Source organism: Vanacampus margaritifer, chromosome 15 (genome assembly GCF_051991255.1).
Source record: "Vanacampus margaritifer isolate UIUO_Vmar chromosome 15, RoL_Vmar_1.0, whole genome shotgun sequence".
NCBI classification, from domain to species: domain Eukaryota; kingdom Metazoa; phylum Chordata; class Actinopteri; order Syngnathiformes; family Syngnathidae; genus Vanacampus; species Vanacampus margaritifer.
Window position 1 is genome coordinate 18,150,159 of NC_135446.1, and position 22,166 is coordinate 18,172,324.

The following is a 22,166-nucleotide window of genomic DNA, read 5'->3' on the forward strand; positions in this document are numbered from 1 at the left end:
GCGTATGCCAGCATATACATGCAAAATTCCCTGTGGTGGAGATGTGCTGGTTCCAGTCAAGCGCTGAATAATAATCGAGTTGCACGTTCACATGGCTCATAACGCTGCTCTTCTTCCTGCATTTGAATTTTCCACGTTACCGTTCGTGCTTCGACTTTAAGGCTCAACAGGTGGCTCATGTCAAAAGGCGCCTCTTTGCATGGTTCGTATTTCAAGCAAAAGTCCACGCTGGTTGTTGGATTGTGAAGGAGTGGCAGATGGTGCAGCTTTTTTTTTTTTTCTTCTTCTCTCCTTTCGCACACTCCGAGCGGCTGATAAAGTGAATGAAAAAGTGAGCTGCTTTAGCGGACGGCCAGTTTTCCTGGCCCAACATGCGTTGGTTGTGGAAAGTAGGTGTAACATCCTGGGAATGAAATTCTTTTGGAAGTGCCATGTTTGGCTTCCCGTCTGAAGCGCGCCACAAATGACCACGACGCGATGAGAGATGGAGCGTTGAAAATCAGCCGAGGGACCCGGCGCGCCGTTTATTCCAGGCAGAATTTGAAGCTAATGAGCTCCCGCAGGATGGAGACGCTTTGGCGCACTGACAGATGAGTCTCTATTGGCTCTCTTGTTAGCCTTAGCTTGGCTTGCCAAATAATCGGGCAGATCATCGATGACCAAATATCTCTCCTTCTTCTCCTGCTTCCCCTGTTTCACATCCAAATTTTAGCTGTTGTCTCTTGTCCACTTCATTGAAAACCCTGTAAAGGGATTTCTATGACTGTCACTATCGAATATTTTTAGAATCGATTATTCTATCGAGGATTTGGCCAATTTCAAGATAATCAATAGCTATAAACGGTTATTAAAATGGTTATCGATTCATTTGATAACCAATTAATTGTCGATTAATCGATACATTTTGACACTTCAAGTTCAAATCGGTGATAAGTCTGCTGTCATGGAGGATTACAGAAATCTGAGAATATTTACTGTTGAGATGAAATTATGAACATTTGGACAATAAAAAAAAATATCTAAATGATTCATCAATTAATTATCAAAAATAATTGTCGATTAATATGACAGTCAATTAGTTATCGATTAATCCATGAATTATTGCCCAGTAAAAGACGATTCAATACGCATCTTGATATATTTCAAAGTGGAACAATTTGGTTTGATTCAATGCACTCTCATCTTTTAAATAAAAAAAACATCAGCATTTTCATGACATCACCATACTACCTTTGCCTGCTGCTCACCATGCATACCACCACCCGCATTCACTCCAGCATGCGTTTTTGCCAAGGATGGTTCTATGTTCCAATAAATGAGTTTACAAAATAAAACAATTGCTTTTTTTTTTGGGAAAACAATGCCTACATTTTTGCCGATTTTCCTCATGTTACAGAATAATGAGTTTGTTTGTGTACTGTTGATTTGAAAAAGCCTGTTTTTGAAAAGAGATGGAGATTCCAAAGTTTTTTTTAAATCCGATTAATCGAAAAAAAATATCGACACATTAATCGACTACTGAAATAATCGTAAGTCGCAGCCCTCAAGTCATTGCGTCAAACCCTCTCGAAATGAGCCGCCCCATATCCAATCGAATCATAATTCAACAACAAAAACAGACTTGAACCAAATGGAATCGTTTCGCACCCCACATATCGAAAACCCTATCGAATCGTCTTTTGTAGAAAGACGCACACCCCTCGTAGTTAGCATTTGTTTTCATGGGCCCGAAGAGAACCGATGAATACAGTATCACGAAACAAATGACTTCCTTCCCATTGAATGTTCACTTGCTGGCGTCCATTTTGTTTCTCATTCCTTCAATTTGGGGACACATTTGTGTATGTGCCGTAAACATGAGCTAAAATTAGAAACTGATCCAGCTCACAGTCGTGATTATCTGTGTGTCTGCAAAAAAATAAAAAATAAAAAATCTCCTCCTTGAGACTCGCCCATGATTACGTTGGATGCTCAACGAAGAGTGGCGTGCTTCTAAAAATAGCTCCACGAAGAAACCATTGGGCGTGTTTGACACGACACTATACAGTATGTATGCGCTCAAGCGTGTGCACTGAGCTTTTCTGTCAGCTGTTTCATGATTGGCTGACTGTCCGAAAATTCTGATTACAGCAACGCAAGCTCCGTCGGTGGAGGAATGCGCGTCCAAATTAGGCGCCCTTGCGTTGTCAGGGGGATGCAGGGGGGGGGGGGGGAGGGGGGGGTGAAAAAGCTCGCCTCTGGCGGCTCACAATTGGGCTGAAGGTGAAAAAGAGAGTTAGGGCTCAAATAGACGTCAGGCAAGGAAAGAAAAGAAGAGAAAAGCATATAAAAAATCCTGAAGTAAAAAAACAAACAAAAAAAAATATGGAAATGATTATTACTGCATGTTCTGTAATGCAGTGAAAAGTGAACCACAAAAATGGTGCATGACAGCAACCTGTGTGGGTTGCTGTCAATTCAAATTCAAATTCATACAAATGAATTGCATTCTGAATTTCAGACTTTTTGCACAGCCCCTGGCAACAGCCAACTTTCAGTCGCCGACTCCCACGCCACTCACCGGACCAAGCCCCGCCTTTTGAAAGCAGCCCAAACCACACACATTGGCAGTCACAGATGCTACATAATCCACATGGACATGGACGTCCTGTTAACTCATTTGCTTGCACAAACGTATGAATACGGTCTATTTTAAATATTGACACGGTTCCAAAGACGTATTTATGTTTTATGTTTTTTTAATGTTTTTTTTTTTTTTTTAATGCAAACAAAAGGCTTTGATGCAGCCTCTCAACTGCACAAAACGATTGAAGCAATGGTAGTTATTATAAAAACGGCCAGCAGGTGGCAGCAGAGTATAAGAAATCAACCAGGGCCATGTTGCAAAAAAAGTTTTCAACAAATTTGTGAATCATGATGAAACTTAGCTATAGTCTAATGCTAATTGCTGCAAAAGGGAAACAGATAGAAATATACTTTTTTTTCCTGATGAAAGAAGAAAACTCTAATCTTTCTTTTGGCAGTTTTTATAGCAATAGAACACAATATTATGGGTCTTGCAAAATCTGTCAAAATGCAGTAAAACAGCCGGGAGTGAAGGGGGTTGCTTCAGTGAAAATGGCTGCCAGTGAATGAGTTAAAATGGTCTTTGATTGTCGCGGAGGCATGTGCCTGACAGAAAGCAAGCAAGATTGTCAATAGACACATTCTTCATGAATGGACCCGGGTTCGGGCACAATCACAGGCGCTTGCTCAATTCTGTTTTGAGATATTTTCTTTTTTTTATTTCGTCAGAATATAACAGACGGGGATCTGATCATCTATAATCATTTACAGTAAAGAGGCTAATTACGCCCTCTCGGATGACTCAAATTGATTTTTATAGTTGCACTGCGGATTGCTGTATTTTGTGAAAAGGGGCTTTTGTTAACTCGTCTATGTTTGACAGCCAAGGTCGTCAAGTCTTTGTAAAATGCAGACGGCCTCAAGTTGAGCTCGCAGGAACGACCTCTAAAAAAAAAAAAAAAATTGCAAGATCTTTTCCCCCTACAGTCTGCATATTTTCTTCCTCTGCTGTGTCCTTGTCACGCATATTTTTTTTTCAAATCGCTGTATTTTCATCTGACTGCACCCTCCCCTTACTGCCTGTCAGTCACATGGCTGAAAAGCGCGTCCCAGCAAGGCTGCAAAGGTTCGCTGGGGTGGGGCCACGCTGTCTCCAACTGCTTATCGATCCGCTTCTCAGCTGACCACGGATCAGATGATGCCAGCTCGTGTTTGAGACGGGGGACGATGACGGTCTAACGAACTATATTTTAATAATCGGTTAATCGTAGAATCGGATATAGAGGACAGCAAAAATGAGAAAATGTGTACTGACTGCTGAGCAGCTGAAATTTTCAGCACCTTAAACAAAATAAACGATTATTCAATTTTCAAAAATTAATTAATTTGACTATCGATTACTTGTCGATTATCAAAAATTATTAATAAATTTGATGATTGATTACTTGTTGATGAATCGATTATCAAAAATGATGATTGATTAATTTGATAATTATTTGTCAAAATAATACATTTAAAATGACCATCAACTCATTTGAAGATCGATTACTTGTCAATTAATCGTTGCACATTATTTATAGTTGAAGATGACTGCTAAAAAATGTGCAAAGACTGAGAAGTATCTAATTCTCATTTGTGATGACAGGGTATTTCGCATTAAACTGTGTTTTGCCATTTCGGCCACGCCACTTGTGAGCGCCCCGTTGTCTGCCCTGAGTGCAGGTGTGTTGCAAAGAGAAGGCAGAAAAGTGAGGGATTTTTATTTTTAAATGCCAACATGGCAGCATGCCTGTTGCTCTTAAATACTGTAAATTGGATCCAGATTTATTTTTAAATACTAGGGCTGCAACTAATGATTATTTTATTAATCATTTAATCTGTGGCATATTCTGTCGATGAATCGATGATTCGGACATGCACGTTGGCAAAAACTACTAAATATCTACTATTGAGAAGCTGAAATTTTCATTACTTGAAATTAGAAAGGTATGTAAACGATTAATCAGTTTTCAAAAAAAAAAAAATTTCTGGAGAGCTCAGTACAGAAAAAAAATCAGTTTTCAAAATAATAATTGATTAATTTGATAATCAATTAATTGCCCATTACTTGATTAATTGTTGCATCTCTAATAAGTGCTTTATACATATTTGAAGACAATTGCTGAAAATTTGAAAAGCAAAGAGTAAGAATTTCAGCCACACCACTTGTGAGCGCCCCATTGTCTGCCCTGAGTGCAGGTAATGTTGCGAAGATAAGGCAGAAAAGTGAGGGATTTTTTTTTTTCATGCTGACGTGGCAACCAGCTTTTGGGCAGGGGGTTTAGAGTGCCCCGTTGTTGTTTCTATTATTTGTACTTTCAGGACACAATATTACAATAACGCTGGTAGAATGTTCTCTTTGTTTTCGACTGGCAAATTGCACAATGCTAATGCTGAATTTCAATTTGCCAGTCATTTGCATATTAAAAGCAAAAGATAAGGGACTGAGCGAGTGTGGCCATTCAAACGCGGCTGTCCAAGTCCCTGCAGCTCTGCCCCGCTCGTCTTTATCTGCTCCTTTTGCGCCTTGCACTTTTGGTGTGACCACTCGCTCGGTTTAATTTGTCTTTTTTTGTGTTTGCGAGAGAAGAGGCCTTGCCAGATAAAGCGCAATGTCAGAGCTTTCTCCACTGAGTGGGGAAAAATTGACTGGGATTGTCTGTGGCAGTCGTGATGCTTAAAGTGCTGCGCTAATTAGTTTTCCCCCATCACGCATACGCGTTGGCTCTGCCTTTTGTGCTGCCTTGCTTTTTTCTTTTTTTTTCGGGGGGGGGGGGGGGGGTGGTATCTTGTTTGTTACGTAACCGAAAGTGCGCTTGCACCTACTTGCATGTCACACAAGCGACATCTCTCTCTTGACTTGTCGCGGCAGCATAGCAACTGGAGGAAGAGGCTAACATAATAACGCCACTTCATAATTCATTTCATATTCTTAACTCGTTCACTGCCATTGACGGCTACAGACGTCAAAAATTCATTTGAACCATTTCTATTAGTTTAACTTTTTTTTTCTTTCACTTTTGTTAACAAGAGTATGAAAACCTAGGAAAAAAATTATTGTACATTTAGAACAGATATAAAATTTGTGATTAATCGTGAGTTAACTATTGAGGTCAAGCAATTAATTGCAATTTAAAAAATGGAATCGCCTGATGCGATTTAAAAAAAGAAAAGATTATTAAAATGTAGGGGCGTCAGGCAATTAAAATTTTTAATCGTAATTAATTGCATGACTTCACTAGTTAACGCACGATTAATCACAAATTTTACATCTGTTCTAAATGTACAGTAAAAATTCATTCTCTTGTTAACAAAAGTGGGGAAAAAAATGTTAAACTAATAGAAATAGTTCAAATGAATTTTTGATGTCTATAGCCGTCAATGGCAGTGAATGAGTTAATTGCATGGCATGGAAACAAGCTGAGATTCTCACAACACTATTTCAATCAAATTTTAAGAACGAGGGATCCAATTTCAAATTTTTCAATTCAAATTTGCCAAGAAAACATTACGATTAAGCGTCAACTTTGTCAATTGTCTTTCAATTATCTGTCAATCACACAGTTGTCATAGCGACTATTAACAGGCTAAAAAATAACATCTATGTAGTGGCATTTAACTAATTTGCTAACCCTAACCCCTCCCAAAGACGTATTTATACGTTTTTATGTGTTGTTGTTTTTTTAATGCTAGAGGATACAAAAGGCTTTGATGCAGCCTCTGAACTGAAGAGAATGGTTGAAGCACTGGTAGTTATTACAAAAATCATCAACAGGTGGCAGCAGGGTATAAGAGATCAACCAGGGCCATGTTGCAACAAGATGTTTTAAACAGATTTGTGAATAATGATGAAACTTAGCTACATTCTAATGCTAATTGCTGCGAAACGGAAACAGATAGAAATATACTTTTTTTCTGATGAAAGAAGAGACTCTAATCTTTCTTTTGGTAGGTTGCATGTTTTTTATAGCAATAGAACACAATATTCTGTGGGCCTTGCAAAATCTGTCAAAATCCAGTAAAACAGCCTGGAGCGAAGGGGGTTGCCTCAGTGAAAATGGCTGGGAGTTGAATGAGTTAAATGCTGAAAGCTACACTTTTTTTGTACCATTAAAGGTGTCGCACCATATATATATATATATATATATATATATATATATATATATATATATATATAGAGAGAGAGAGAGAGAGAGAGAGAGAGAGAGAGAGAGAGAGAGAGAGAGAGAGAGAGAGAGAGAGAGAGAGAGAGAGGGAGAGAGAGAGAGAGAGAGAGAGAGAGAGAGAGAGAGAGAGAGAGAGAGAGAGAGAGAGAGAGAGAGAGAGAGAGAGAGAGAGAGAGAGAGAGAGAGAGAGAGAGAGAGAGAGAGAGAGAGAGAGAGAGAGAAAATATCACAATACTTACAGGCATATGTTCTTTATCTTTTGCAAAAAATGGCTAATCTTGCAAAACTCTTGCTGCGTACTTCAGAAAGAGTTTTACATTCTTTTTAATGATGTTCTTACTCAAGTACAATATTATAAAGTGCTATTTTCCTTATTATTACAATCATTTTTGTTATCTTTTAGGGGAGGTTGGAACGGATTAATTGCATTTCCATTCATTTGAATGGGGAAAGATGATTTGAGACTAACTAGCAAGCGTGGGGTTGAACACAAGTTGTGATATGATTTGAAAAAAATCTGTCACAACACATTTATAAAAAAAAAAAAAATCAACGCTTGTTTCTCTCTGGACACCACCATCCGTCTTTTTTATCCGTCTGCAACCGGTTCAGGCCAGTTGCGCGCACACGTGTGCATGCGTGTCCATCAGAAGATGCGCGCCGCCGCTAACGAGGGCAGGACGGGGATGAGCCCCTGGCGGCGCGGTTGTGTGTCTGTTGCAGTGGGTCAGGTGTGTGTGTGTGTGTGTGTGTGTGTGTGTGTGTGTGTGTGTGTGTGTGTGTGTGTGAGATCCCGGACGTTATTGGTCATGTCGGCTGCTGGCCACAGATGAGGTCATTAGGCCCTTTAGCAAGGCACATTTCATCCCTCCTGTCCACTTGGGTTAATAAATCTCCTAGGACGCGGGCATGCTGTGGTCACTTTTGTGTCCGAGCATGTGACTTAGTGTGCGTCTGCGAGTGTGTGCGTGTATGTGTGTGTGTCCGGGGAATCCCTTTCTCCTCTGCATGATTCGAATGAATTTACGCAGCGAGGCCCTTGTCCGCTTGCATTTCCGTGACGCGGCCTGGGGATGGTGTCTCGCCACCATTGCTTGTGTTTAACAACACGGAGAATTCGCGCATTGTTTGCGAGCGCCATTAAACACTCGGCAGACGTCTCTGGAGAAGACCTATTAGCATCGATTATTTATGGCGAGCTGCCGCTTTAGCATTTTGAGGCTGTTGCTTCTTCCGCAGCTTTGCTTACATATGAAAGACGAAAGATTCGACCCGGCAAAGTATGTTTGCAGGTGCTTTGGCATTTATTCCAGTTTAGCCCAACTAAATGGATTGGTGATTGGTCATTAGCTGAGCCCTGAGCAACTGTGATGTCATTTGGAAAATGGCCGCCACAAATGCAATATACATATTAATGGCAAGAAATATTTGGGATTGACTTTTGAAAATTGCATCAAATTAATAAGGCCTGGTATCTATACTTGCCCATCTCTAGTTGAGCTCATTTGGTCCCAATAACGTATATAAACGTTCTATTTTAAAAAATTACCATGCTCCCAAAGACATATTTATACGTTTTTATTTATTTATGCTAGAGCATACAGAAGGCTTTGATACATCTTCTGACATGAAGAGGTCGCTTAAAACAATGGTTGTTATTACAAAAACCGTCAACAGGTGGCAGCAGAGTATAAGGGATCAACCAGGGTCCCCACTGCAAAATGGAAACGGATAGAAATATACTTTTTATTCCTGATGAAAGAAGAGACTCTTTCTTTTGGTAGGTTTTTATAGTAATGGAACACAATATTCTGTGGGCCTTGCAAAATCAGTCAAAATCCGGTCAAACAGCTGGGAGCGAAGGGGGTTGCTTCAGTGAAAATAGCTGCGAGTGAATGAGTTAGTTTGTAAAGTAACGTGTTTTTTTTCTTCCCCCAAAATGCTTCGTTTCAGTTTAGTTTTTGTTAGTTTTAGTATTATTTTTATTTTTGTTAAACACATGGAGTATTTGTCAAATTACTGTTTGACCTTCCTTTTTGTTTACTGAATGTACAGCAAAACCTCATGTATGATATTAATTTCCAACGGATATTTTATAACATTTTTTCTTTAATTAAAGCTCATTTTTGTTAGTTTTATGAACGAAAGATGTAGTTTCAGTTAGTTTTTCTGATCTTTTTTTTTTGTGCGTTTTCATTTTCAGTAAAAAAAAAATGTTTTTTTCAATTTTAGTTGTTAATTTTCATTAACTTCAACAACCTTGGGTAGCTTGCCAGCTAACTGCATGTCAAATGGTGGATAACAGATTCACGTTATATCGCCACAATTGAGTACTACATAGCGTCATTTCGCCTAATGAACGTTTGTTAGCTTAATGCTAACATATAATGCAAAACACCATAGACGGGCTAAGGGATATTAATGTAGACGTTACAGTAATTATGAAGTTTAAATTTTTTCGCATACAGTCATATCACAAGTATTTATTATGTTGGGGCTTGATAATCGCAATATTGATGAAAGAAAATAGCAATTAGATTATTTTTTCAAAATGGTTCAGCCATATTACACTGATGGTGCACACCTCTACATTTGGGCTTACCTGTGTATTGTGAAAAGTGAAAACTACAAAAAAAAAGCTGCAATATATGGGAAGGAGGCTGTGTTTCGTTAAAGTGGAATTGTACCCGGAGGACAATCGGAGTCCACTATCCCTCTGCGAGTAATTAAACCTTTTGTTTTATTTTGCGCACAGTCACTAAAACCAACAAGAGTTATGACGTATTTGCACCTCGCCTCCATCCCTATGCATGAGACAAAAACTATTGATTGTGTCGGTTCCAGTCTTGGAGGAACAAAATACAGATTAATGACCTCTCCTGCTGTTGCCCGGCGGAGCAAAAATAATTATCTAAGTAATGTGTCATGATGATCTGTGTAAAGCCCAACTTCACTTTAAGATGGATAAAGTGCAGACAAGCGCTGCGGAAAAATCTTGATTGCAGTGCGACAGCGTTCTTTGTAAGCAAAAACATTGTCTGCGGCGCCAGCGATGATGATAAACGATTCATAATGCAGACTTGAGGCAAAAGCAGATTTGATGGAATCAAATAATGGCTTTCTTGAAGAGCAAGTCTCGATTACCAACCCCGGCTTCCTGGTGGCGTCGTTAACCTTCAGCTCAGCCACCATGTTGGTTCTTTAAGCAGAGCAGCACCAGGTCCGAGATGCTGATTCACTTCTGCAGGATTCAAACTCATTGATTTTTAAAGTGCTATTTTTTTTTTTCCTACCGACTCCCATGATGATTTACATTATCTCCTCAATTAGCAAATGAGAGTAAAAAGTCCACGTCACCACATGCCTCTTCCCTGAGTTTGCACTTTTCCGGCGTTGGGTCCGCGTCAGCCGTGCTTTGCTTGATTGTGTTGCCTGATCGCTTTCGATTTGCAGTTTTGCATTTTCCCGTCGGGTGAGCAGAGTGGGTTTTGCTCGCAATGGGATGCTCGTACATCACTGTCACACCGGCAGGCCTTTTATCTCCTGGGAATAAACAGTGGCTTTTGTTGGTTAAAAGGTATCCCCAACAGAAAGCAATGAGGCAATGTGACGCCTCACAAAAGGCCCGTCAGCTTTGTTAGATTTCAGCTTTTATCCTAAAACACCCACAGGCAAGCTTTGGTCACGAAAGAAAAGCAAACACAAGTACATACTGGGCATCGAATATTTGTGTGCATGATGTAAGCCCATATTTATCGTTACGGAAAACTTTCCAGCCCCTCCAGCAAATTTGCGATTATTAAAGAGATTAGATTGTTTTGAGATTAGGGCTTTGCTCCGATATGGAGGACCAAAACTGCCAAAATTAAAAATAAATAAATGAATAAATAAATAAATAAATGACTAAAGGGAAAATAAAAACGTATATAAAAATATATAATTCAAAAATTAAATACAAATGTATTTATTATTGTGTGTATATATATATATTTTGTTGTTTTTATTTCCATTTATATGTATTTTTTGGGATTAAATTTTGAAATGATATATATATCCTTTTTTTTTCTGGAGAGCTCAGTATTGTTCATTCGGTAATTTTACCGATTTGACATGTCATCATCATTGCTCTCCTTTTTTTATATTTATATATATATATATATATTTTTTTGTATTTTTTTTTTGTTTTGTATGTGGGTGAATATGTGTATGTGCGTGCGTGCATTCATTAGTTCACCTAAAACCTATAAAAAAATAAAAATAAATCCCATACCGTCCACCTAAACCAAACACTTCCAGCCAGAATCGTGAGGCCGTCAGGAAACCCGAGAAAGGACCAAAGAAAAGAAAGGAAAGTGAAATCCAGAAATTATATATTTTTTTATATCCATTTTTATTCTGTCCAAATGAATTCAAAGCAATCAATTATCCTTCACATTTGCAATGCCAAAGTGCAATGACAAGTGGCCGTCTTAAATTCCTCACATTCCGTCCGTGGCTGACAATTGTGTAAACTACAAGTAAAATTTCTGCGCTATTGAACCTAACTGAACCAATTGTGTACTGGTTAACGTGCTCACCCTGTGAGCCAGATGGTCCCGAGTTGGCGTCCCATTCAGGGTTTTTTTTTTTTCTTCCTTCTCTCCTCTTTCTTCCCCAATTTCCGTGCGGCAAAGTTCACTTTCAAATGTTTATTGAAGAATTGAACATCCATCCAATTTCCACATTACGCAGAGGAGTGCTCGAACGCAGCGCTCCAGAGTTTTGTGGGCGGTGCTTAGGACGAGTGGGGCCACACGGGGAGTTTTACTTCTGCGCTAGAAAAATAGCCAGCAAAATACCTAATCTTTCATAAAATATGACATCGCCGTGGTGTCAAAGGTTAGATTTAATCATTATATGCCTATAGTTAACTGTGGAAGGGCTTAAAATGCCGTGAAAAAGTACCTTTAAGACAACCTCTGCTTTGCGGAAATTGACCTATTGTAGGGGGTCATGAAATGTATAAATGTATATCAAAGGTGAGGAAAAACTGTACCGTATTTAACCTTATTATTGAAAAACACTTGGACTTTTTAAAGTGTACTTTACCAGAAAATAGCTTTGATGTTACAGCACTTCTAAAGCTTCAAACAACTGCTACATACGATACGATACGATACAATATAACATAAAACATAAAACCATACTTACACAATATTTTCTCTCTATTCTCTTGGACTATCTACTATTTTTGGAGCGAAGTGTTCATTCACCGCCATGGATGACTAAAGCAGTTCCATTTTTACTGGACCGGCATTGGATGAGTTAATCACATTACATTTCTTCCAGTAAACTTCAGGGCTGCTCAGCACTGACTTCACACTTGTGAAAAGTCAAGAAGTTGGAAGCAAAGTTGGAACGAGGCCATGAGGAAAGAAACACAGACCCTGTTCTCTAATGAGCGGCCGGGCGCAGACAGCCATCCAGCGATGTCTCTCCTGCCATCTGATTGGACGCCTTCACTCTTGCGGCGGCAGCCTCTCGCGGGCCCTTGTTATGCTCAGGTATTTATAGGAGCGGGGAGGCCGTCGCATGTCAAGCTTGGGTGCCTTGTCAGAGCCGTAAAAGGCGGCCAAACGGAATTCAACCAGAAAGTGAGTGTTGTAATGTTGGATAAGGATTAAAAGCTGTAATTCAGGAATGATAGCTATAAAAACAAAATGGTCACGTGCAGCAGGATGCATGTTTGTCTGCCTCACTAGCTGGCCTCAATGATGCCATCACTCATCTTGGTGTCTTCCAAGATGCTGCTGAGTTGAGAACTGTCAGGCACTGTCTACCAGACTTAAAAATTGAATATTTAACTCATTCACTCCCGGCCATTTTCACGGAAGCAATCCCCTTTGCTCCCGGCTGTTTTACTGGATTTTGACTGATTTTGCAAGGCCCACAGAATATTGTGTTCTATTGCTATAAAAACATAGAAGAAAGAAAGAGAAATATTAGAGTCTCCTATTCATCAGGAACAAAAAGTATATTTGTTTCCGTTTTGCAGCAACTAGCATGAGAATATAGCTAATAGGGGTGTGCCAAAAAATCGATTCACATTTAGTACAATTCAGAATCGATTTCAAATGTCCCCAAATCGATTTTATTTAAATTATTTTATACTGTCTTGCCTTTGTCTGTGTGTCCCTTTATTTGGAGCGCTGTTCACGTTGTACCCAGTTTGGCCACCGAGGGGCAGTGTGGTTCCACGCAGTCTAATACACTGTTAAGTTGTAGCCACATTAGAGAGTAGAAGGAAAAAGTCACGATCAAGTTATTCCAATAAAAGTTGTTGTTTGTTGCAGTGTGGAGCCGTTCTTTTGAGTGATAAAAGTGCCGCGAGTAGCGCGCTAATTAGCATTAGCGAGTCAGACTGGAGTAGATCATTACAATTCCTTGCATATCTATAGATTGAAGCAAAAATCATTGTCAATCAAATCATTTTGAAACAAAAATCGTTCTGAATCGAATCGCAGACCCCAAAAATCGGAATTGAATCGAAATCCCGAGACATTCAAAGATTCCCACCCCTAATAGCTAAGTTTTATTATTCACAAATCTGCTTAGAATTGTGGGTAAATCAGCGTGTTTGCAACATGACTCTGGTTGATCTCATATACTCTGCTGCCACCTGCTGGCCATTTTTGTAATAACTACCATTTCTTCAACGGTTCTGTGCAATTAAGAAGCTGCATCAAAGCCTTCTGTATGCTCTAGCATAAAAAAACATTAAAAAACGTATAAATACATCTTTGGTACGCTTAGAATAGAATGTATTTATATGTTTTTGTGAGCAAATGAGTTCATCACCGGTGAATGGTTGGAGCCCAGTCCGGGATGTAGACTGCTCTGAAAGTTAGGGTGATTATTATTATTATTGTTTTTGAACCCCTTGGGAGATCCTTAGGCTGCATGAAAAATCTATTTAGCTCATTGCAACTATTCAGGTGCTGCTTATTGATAACAACAATATTATTCGGCGTGTGCATAAACCAGCCTCACGTTTGCAATTCGGATGGCAGGACATTTCTAATTACGCTTCAGTCATGATTGATTCAATCTGCCCTTTAGCCCGTGACACATCATTTAAATTCAGCGTTAAGCCCCCCTGCCACTCTCCCTCCTTTTAGTCCTTATCCAAACCCCGAGAGAAGCAGCTGCCACTTATTAATTTGCAAAAACTAAATTCAAAGTTATCATTATCTCATCTGGCAGAGGCCTACATATTAATACGTCATAAAGAGGCCTGGCCTCATTTGGATCCATATATATGCAGCTGTGAGTGTCGAGGGAGAAATACGTGGTAGGCTGTTAAAGGGGAAGGAAATAATTTATCTCAGAGAATAAGAGCGAGCGGATGCTGGGAAATCATCACGCGTGATTCATACATGAGTGCAGGCACGGATAAACATCTGCTCGGGAACTCGACCCAATCGATAGGAGAGCGGTGCCAAGATGGCAGATGTTGACCTGAGGCGATCTTAGACCCCAACGTAGCGTGCTGCTCACCATGCTGCTTAATGAACACAGGTGTGGCCAAGTGAAGCGACAAGGATGCGGAAAGTAGCAGAAAAAGCTTGAAAATTGCATGTACGTGAAAAAACAGGCAAAATTGCTGCCAGCCAAACAAACGTCACCTTCTTGTGAATTAGCAAACGCGCTCATGATCCCCCTCGCGCGAATGTTCGCAGCAACACCAATTAGTCCGGCAGCACTCGCTCGCTAAGGTAATTGGCGCGCGGGCGAGTGGGAGGGGCCGCATTCTACGAGGTAGCTGCGAGTCTGAGAGGAGCGTCGACGTGAATGGGGGCTGTGGGAAAGGAGAACAAATGATTGCACCACTATTGATCGACTGACCAAATAAGATGGCGGGAGACGGAACAGACCGGAGAATCTTTTGCAACGACATAAACAGTGTTTTTATCTACTGACAGGGTTCCCCTGCTAGATCGCGGTGCGGATTTTTACACCAAGGCTCGTGTCTGTCAGTCACAAATGAAAGGGCGAGAGATGTTGTCATCGTTTACTTCAAAGAGCCCGCGCATAATTGTCAATTAGTCCGAATGTACGGAAGATAGATGGTATGGTAATAAGGCCGTCTATGGCATTTTGTATGATATGTTAGCATTACGCTAGCAGACTTAATTAAAGGATGGCTTACATGTTTGGGCACAATAGCAAATTCATGGATATAAGGTCATCCTAATAGGGATTATTTATACCTACATGGCACCGGTGGTGTAGTCCACTTACTCAATTTTGGTGAAGCCAAGGCCCACCCTACTTTTCCTCTAATTGGCTGATTGGGTTGGCTAACTTTAGGACCGATAAGCCTAGTGGAGGCAGAGCAGGGCTGGTCATGCCGTGGAGAGTTGCTTTTGGTGTGGGTTCGATCCTCAGGGTTGTGTGCCGCAAGTTTCACACGAACGTACATGATTTAGTTTTGTTTTGTAGTAGCTGGGGTGGTAGCTCATTTTAAATAATGGGGACAAAAACTTTAAGATTCGTTAACTACAAACTACTCTTAACTTAGCCATTTCGACAGTTTTACTGGATTTTGACTGACTTTGAAAGGCCCACAGAATATTGTGTTCTATTGCTATAAAAACATGTAACCTACCAAAAGAAAGATTAGAGTCTCTTATTTCTATCTGTTTGCGTTTAGCATTAAAATATAGCTAAGTTTCATCATTATTCACAAACCTGTCGAAAACACTGGTGAAAAGAGCTTTTTTTGCAACATGGCCCTTGTTGGTCTCTTACACGCTGCTGCCACCTGCTGGCCGTTTTTATAATAACTACCAATGCTTCAATGAGTTAATCAAGTCATGATAATTTTATTATTGTTAGCAAGTACAAATGGCGGATTCTTCTTACATGTCACTGTTTCTAAAACCGGATGTTTTTCCGGACTACTTAAAAAAAAAAAGGACTACTTAAAAAAAAAAAAAGGACTACTTAAAAAAAAAAAGTTTGAGTATGCCCATTTCTCCAGGAACCACTACACCCACCTCCAGCATTTAAAATTCCTGCATTATTCTCTAAGGCTTTAAAGGGAAGTGCCTACTTTAAATTGCTGCAACAAACATGTGCTAATTCCGACGTGACATTTCACACCTGCGTTGTTTTTTCCCCCTTCGCACCGAGACAGCGCAAAGCCATCTTTTAGTCTAATTGATTACTTTGGCACACTGCGCAGTGTTGTTCTTCACCATGAGACTTCTTTATCTCCTTCCCCGGGCTCTCTTCTGTCTTCCCACTCAACGCGGTGATGGATTTTGTCTGTGGTCAGCAGGCAAGCGCTGCCCTCTGAATCCTTCCGCTCCATATCAGTCACAGCGTGCCTCGTCAGACGTCTGCCGAGGCAAATGCGACTTGCGTGGTGTGTGTGTCGGATGAAGCGTGTGTCGGATGAAGCGTGTGCGACGTGCACTGTAGAGGGTCAGCATGACTTATTTTTATTTAAGTTGTGCTTCTCTGTGCAGGCGGCTTTTGTTTGGCAATGTGTTTCGAGAGCCATACACAACATGGACATGTGACTTATTTTTATTTTTCTTCTTTATTTTTATTTTTATGGAGAGCTCAGTATTGTTCATTCGATTTGACATGTCATCATTGCTCTCCTTTTTTATATATATATATATATATATATATATATATATATATATATATATATATATATAATTTTTTTTGTATGTGGGTGAGTATGTGTGTGTGCGTGCGAGCGTGTGTGTATTCATTAGTTCACCTAAAACCTATTAAAAAAAATCCATACTAATAATATAATAGAATAATAAATTGCCAAATGCAGAAACATCAATGTAAGTTATCACGATGTGGTGGCTCTCGCTAACAGGCAGAATTAAGTAACCAGAATTAGGTTAAAAAAATTCTATATACGTAGACCATGTTTCTATAAATTTTGATATTTGGTTTTTATTTGAGGCAGATATTTTTTCCATTAAAATGTGATTTATGAGGACTTATTTTTCTTCTATTTTCACTTTCTGTGTACTGAAAGTGCATCCGTGTGGAGTTTCTTTTTTTTTTTTTTTTTAATAAATTAAATTAGTTTTATTTTTCTGGAGAGCTCAGTATTGTTCATTCGGTAATTTTACCAATTTGACATGTCGTCATCATTGCTCTCCTTTTTTATTTTTTAAATTTATTTTTATTTTTAATTTATTTATTTTTATTTGTAATTAATTTATTTTAAATTAATTTATTTTATTTTTATTTTTATTTTTATTTTATTATTTTTATTTTATTATTTTTATTTTATTATTTTTATTTTATTATTTTTATTTTATTATTTTTATTTTATTATTTTTATTTTATTATTATTATTATTTTTTTTTTATTAATATATATATATATTTTTTGTATGTGGGTGAGTATGTGTATGTGCGTGTGGAGTTTCTAGTGCATGCCGCATTCAAAGGGGAGGAAAGCACCGGCTTTGATTGGCCATAGCTGGGTTTCAAAGACATTTTTCGCAAAATAAAAGCGATATTTCTACAATTTCGATAAAGTACAATGTGTAATTCCTGTGAGATATCGTAATCCTCATAAGAATTCCCCACTAAAGGACCAGGTACCACAGCCTGCTAATGCTATGTAGCCAGGTGTCTCAATACTTTTGTCCATAAATCATCCACAATCCTTTTAAAAAAAATATTCATGAATACAAGCCTTTAACTTTAATTAGGCATCCCTATATTTCGAGTGTGTATGTTCTCTGTGTTCTCTCCCGCTGCCAACTGCTCAAAAGGAATGTGCAATGAACAAGGTGGATTTTCCAAGTGACAAGCTGTCTCATTTATTCCGGCTTCATGTGCACGCACGCTTGCCGCCATCGCCGCCGCCGCCGGTGAATGTGCACAGGCTAATTGCCCTCGACAGAATATCGCTGGCATTCTCTGTTAACGTCTTTAAGGGAGCGTAACGAGTGCGGCCCCGGCAGCGCCGCTCTGATCTTTGCTACCATTCTTGCGCTCGCATTAGCATTCATCCATAATCACGTATTCACATGCAGATAGATAATATGAGAGAGAAAATTGGGCTAATTTAGATCATCAGGCTCCATTGTGTGGTGCGGGTCAGCAGCAGTCATTTCGGAAAATCCAGAAGAAAAGCGGGAATGATTGAAGGGTAGTGATGTCAAGGGATTTTCAACAATAGGAACTGCAACTAATTATTCCCAAAGGCGGAGCTCTGGTTTTGCTCAATTTTAGCCTTGTGAAAACATCACTGTGTAACCAACCGCTATGGTATAAATCAGTTCTTTTGCTAACCTTGCAAAAAAAAAAAAGTGCACTAGACGAAACATTGTTGGGTAAAAAGGAATCATCCCTAAAAGTTGCGTTGAATGCCTCCTTGCACAGGAAATGGCAGTTGTTTGGGAAAAATAAAAAGCGTCGCCAGAGGGGAAAGTTCCAACCTTGTCAATCACAACACGACTCACTTTTCATTTCCCGGCGTGTTGCGTCTGACAGGTACGCATTTGACGGGATCGCTCGGTGCAACTGAGAATGAGCGTCACATGACTGCAGCTATTATGAAAAGCACAAATTGCGAAAGTGACGGACGCATGGAAATGCAGCAAGTCCCTCGGGGAGAGGAGGCGCAACGCAAAGGCCACACTCGAGCAATTACTCGTTCGACTCGAATCTTCCACACACAATGTGAGATACCGTATTCTAAATGATGTCGATGAGGAGAAAATGTTAACTGTCGACTTATGTGGCGGCTAAGTTATTGCCATGGTAACCAGTGTAAAGTATTGAAATGCATCGCAATACACGAGTAGCAAGTCAGGGTCGCTGTCGTTTAATTGTATGAATCCACAATCCACAGCGAGCAGGATGGGAAACTCACTCCTTGCTGTATTTGTAGCAAAAATGAATTCAATGTACTATATATTTAAACACAAAAACGTTCAATCAAAACATGTCATATTATACTGTACATACATAATGAAAGTCCCTTAGCTTAATGCCAACATATCGTCATGTTTATTTTCAGTCTTGTTTAGTCCCTGTCATGTTTAGCCTCTGTTTTTCTTGTGTGTTCCCCTTGTCGTGTCATTTCCTGTTTTATTGTGAAAAGTCTGACTCCTCTCGTTTCAGGTCACTTGCCCTTCCTTGTGTGGTGTCTGTGTCAACCCTGATCCCTGATTGTGTCCACCTTTCCCCATTACCCTCATGTGTCATCCAATCAGTGCCCTCAGCCAGGTGTGTCTTGTTATGTCATTAGTGTTGGTGTATTTAGTCGGTTGTCTCCCCCCTGTCTGTGTCGGTTCATTGTTGCCACTGTCGTAAGTCTTTCGCCACGTCACGCTGACCTCTTTGCTTTATCAGGATCCATGTCATGTTGTTAGTCTCGCCTTAGTTGTTTTGTCATGTTTAGCTTCATGTTTTGTTAGTTCAGTTTATTTTGTATTTTGAAGTTAGGTTTTTTTGATTAGAAATTAAAACCTCTTTTTGGACTGCACCTCTGCCACCTTGCTCTGCCTTCCCCCACCTGGGTCCTAAAGCCCCCCACTTACTGACACATATAGTGTGAACCGTCACAGGAAGACACGTGCTAGCTAACGGAAACTAGCATAGATGCTGTAAACATAAACCTTTATTTATTTCTTTATTTATTTTTCTGGTGAGCTCAGTATTGTTCATTCGGTAATTTTACCGATTTGACATGTCATCATCATTGCGCTCCCTTTTTATTTTTTTTATTTTTTATTTTTATTATTATTTATTTTATTTTGTATGTGGGTGAGTATGTGTATGTGCGTGCCTTTAAACAACTGCTACTTAACACACACAGAGCAGCAATACATACAAACTGTTTGCGCAACAATGCTCAAGTGGTACTAATTCCGACATGCTTGTTTGCTGTAAAAATGAAAAATTGAAAAATCGGTAGTAGCAAGGGTGTGAACGATGAACCGCCATATTGAGAATTGGCAGAAGGGCAATCCGTTTTTTTGTTTGGAATCCCTCACTTGCCAGCATCCCCGCACCGTCTGCCAGCATCCACTGAGGGTTCGCCGTGAGCCTTCGGGCCCACATGTCATTCCCAATTTAGTCTGAGCAGCCCTCGGGCTCAGCTAAAGTAAGACTGTTTTCCCCAAATGTCATTCACCAAGCCAACAAGGAAGAAACTGGCATCATAGCTGAAATCTTTTTAAATTATTGATCAAACAAAAAAGCTCTCTTATGTGTTTGCGCTGAATGAAATGAGCAAAATCAGTGAATCATGACTCAATAATCGTGTAGCATGATGAGAAACTTTGTCAACGACAAGCTCAGTTTCAGCTCTTTGGGACGTGAACTGTTGGCCACTTGTAATTACTTCTCAAACTCCTCTATTTGAACATTTTGCTTTCTTGCAAAACACAGCACATCACGACGCCTAATAGCACGTAATGCCTCATTGACTTTTCGCTAATCTGCTCATACGCAGTTTGTTGCCCCAGGCCAAGCAATTTGTTCATTTAGTCCAGGATTAAGCGTTGCAAGTGTGTAAGCGGCTCGCTTTCGCTGCCGGCCTTCAACTTCTCCTGTGACAATTACGATCGCGGGCTGTATATTCTATTAGTAACCAGGTAAGTGTCTCCTGGCTGGGATAAAAAATACATTTTGACAAGCAAGATTAGAAATGTGAGTGAATCAGATTTGAAAATACAAGAAACTGGAACTTCTTTTTTCATGTTCCCACTTATAGTATTTTATCTCATATGTACAGACGCGTGGGACTGACAATCTGTAGAAAACATTTTTGACCGCCGAGTATATTCGATCGTATTTATTTTAAATATTTAAGTCTTGTAGGGTAAATGCTACAGACATAGCATATTTTTCTGTAACGCCACGGGTTTATTGCACATGTCAATACACTAGGGGTGTGAATTGCCGAGTACCCGGCGATTCAATTCATATCACGATTCATAGGTCACGATTCGATCCGATACCGATTAATCCCGATACAAATCTATAAATTGATTATTGCGATTTATTATTTTTTTTATTACTCAAATTTTGAAAATACCAATCAGTAAACTTGTACATGTACACCTGTAAGATTTGTATGAAAATGTATTTACTTATCTGAAACTTAAGGCTTATAACTGCATTTAACAAACAGGTTGCTGTCTGTTTCATGTCTGAACAGCACTGAAATAAAATATTAAGGCTTAATGTTCCATTAATATAACATTCTTCCATGCTTAATGTGTGAATCCTAACCCTAAGTAAGACGTTTTGTTGAATATTCCCATAAAAAAATTATATTTAAAAATCGATTCGGCTGCATATGGAATTGATTCAAGAATTGCGCGCTGTAATATCGCGATATATTCCCGAATTGATTTTTTCACCCCTACAATACACCGTTGCATTATGGGAAAAAATTGCTAAATCTAAATCATGCACTGCAGACAATAATAAATCATAAAAGTTACAAATAAGCAATGTTTTTTTTAACCTAATTTCCGCATGTATTGGTATATGTAATACCCCATGGCATTATGGGAAAATATGCTGTTTGTAGAATTTAGCTTACAAGCATGATCGAACGTACTTGCGAGTATGTTTGAATGCCTTTGCGAGTACCTTCAAACATATTTGAATACGTTCGAACGTACTTCCAAATACGTTTGAATGTACTCGACAGTCAAAAAACGTTTACTTCACATTGGCAGTTGCACGCTTCTCACGTGCACCCACAACTTACCATATATGGCCGTCGAGAAGATAAACTCGTGCGCGCAGCCACTGCTCGTGCCTGTCATTAAAAATCCCGAATGACTTGCTTAATCTTAACGGTGCATTGAGATGCAAAGCTGCAATGGGAAGCGCCTATTTGACGTGGGAGCCTTGCTGTTTGACACAAGCTTAGCGGCAACAATACCGAGATTTATTTCCTCGGGTCGAGCCGGAGGTCTATCCCGCTCTTTCCCGCTCTTCCCCGAGCCGGACTGCGTTTGGAGAGCCGCACGTGCGAGGCCTTCATTGAGATGCATGATCCTTACAGACTAATAAAGCTTAGGCGAGACAGCGGCAGCTTTCTCGGGAGGTGATCCGCCATCTCCCGCGTTTTGCCTGCGCGCAACATAATTGAGTTTGTCTAGAAGAAAACAGATGAGAGGTCGGAGGCGGCAGCACTTCCTATCTCCCTCCCTAGCTAGCCAGGCAGCCAACCTTGTAGTCAAGCATCCTCTGGAGAATGTCGCTAGTGGCTCAATTAGCATAGCGGACTCAAAAGAATTTTCCACCATTCGTCATTCCAAAGGTTGCTGATAAACCCCCCCAAAAAAACGGACTCTTTCTAAGATCAGACGAGATTGGACACATTCTCTTTTGCATTTAT

At 39.7% G+C, this 22,166-nt stretch overlaps 1 protein-coding gene across 3 annotated transcripts in view; it reads left to right on the forward strand.

The window, feature by feature from the left end:
* The window catches only part of LOC144035279 (phosphatidylinositol-binding clathrin assembly protein), a 101,105-nt gene that overhangs the window by 24,553 nt on the left and 54,386 nt on the right, over nt 1-22,166 (forward strand). The window contains exon 1 of one of the 3 annotated variants that reach the window (XM_077544847.1): nt 11,932-12,313. The exons of the other annotated variants lie outside the window; for them this stretch is intronic. The gene's annotated coding sequence lies outside the window, so the exon portion shown is untranslated. Of the gene's footprint in view, nt 1-11,931; nt 12,314-22,166 lie in introns of those variants that run through there. 3 annotated transcript variants of the gene reach the window in all.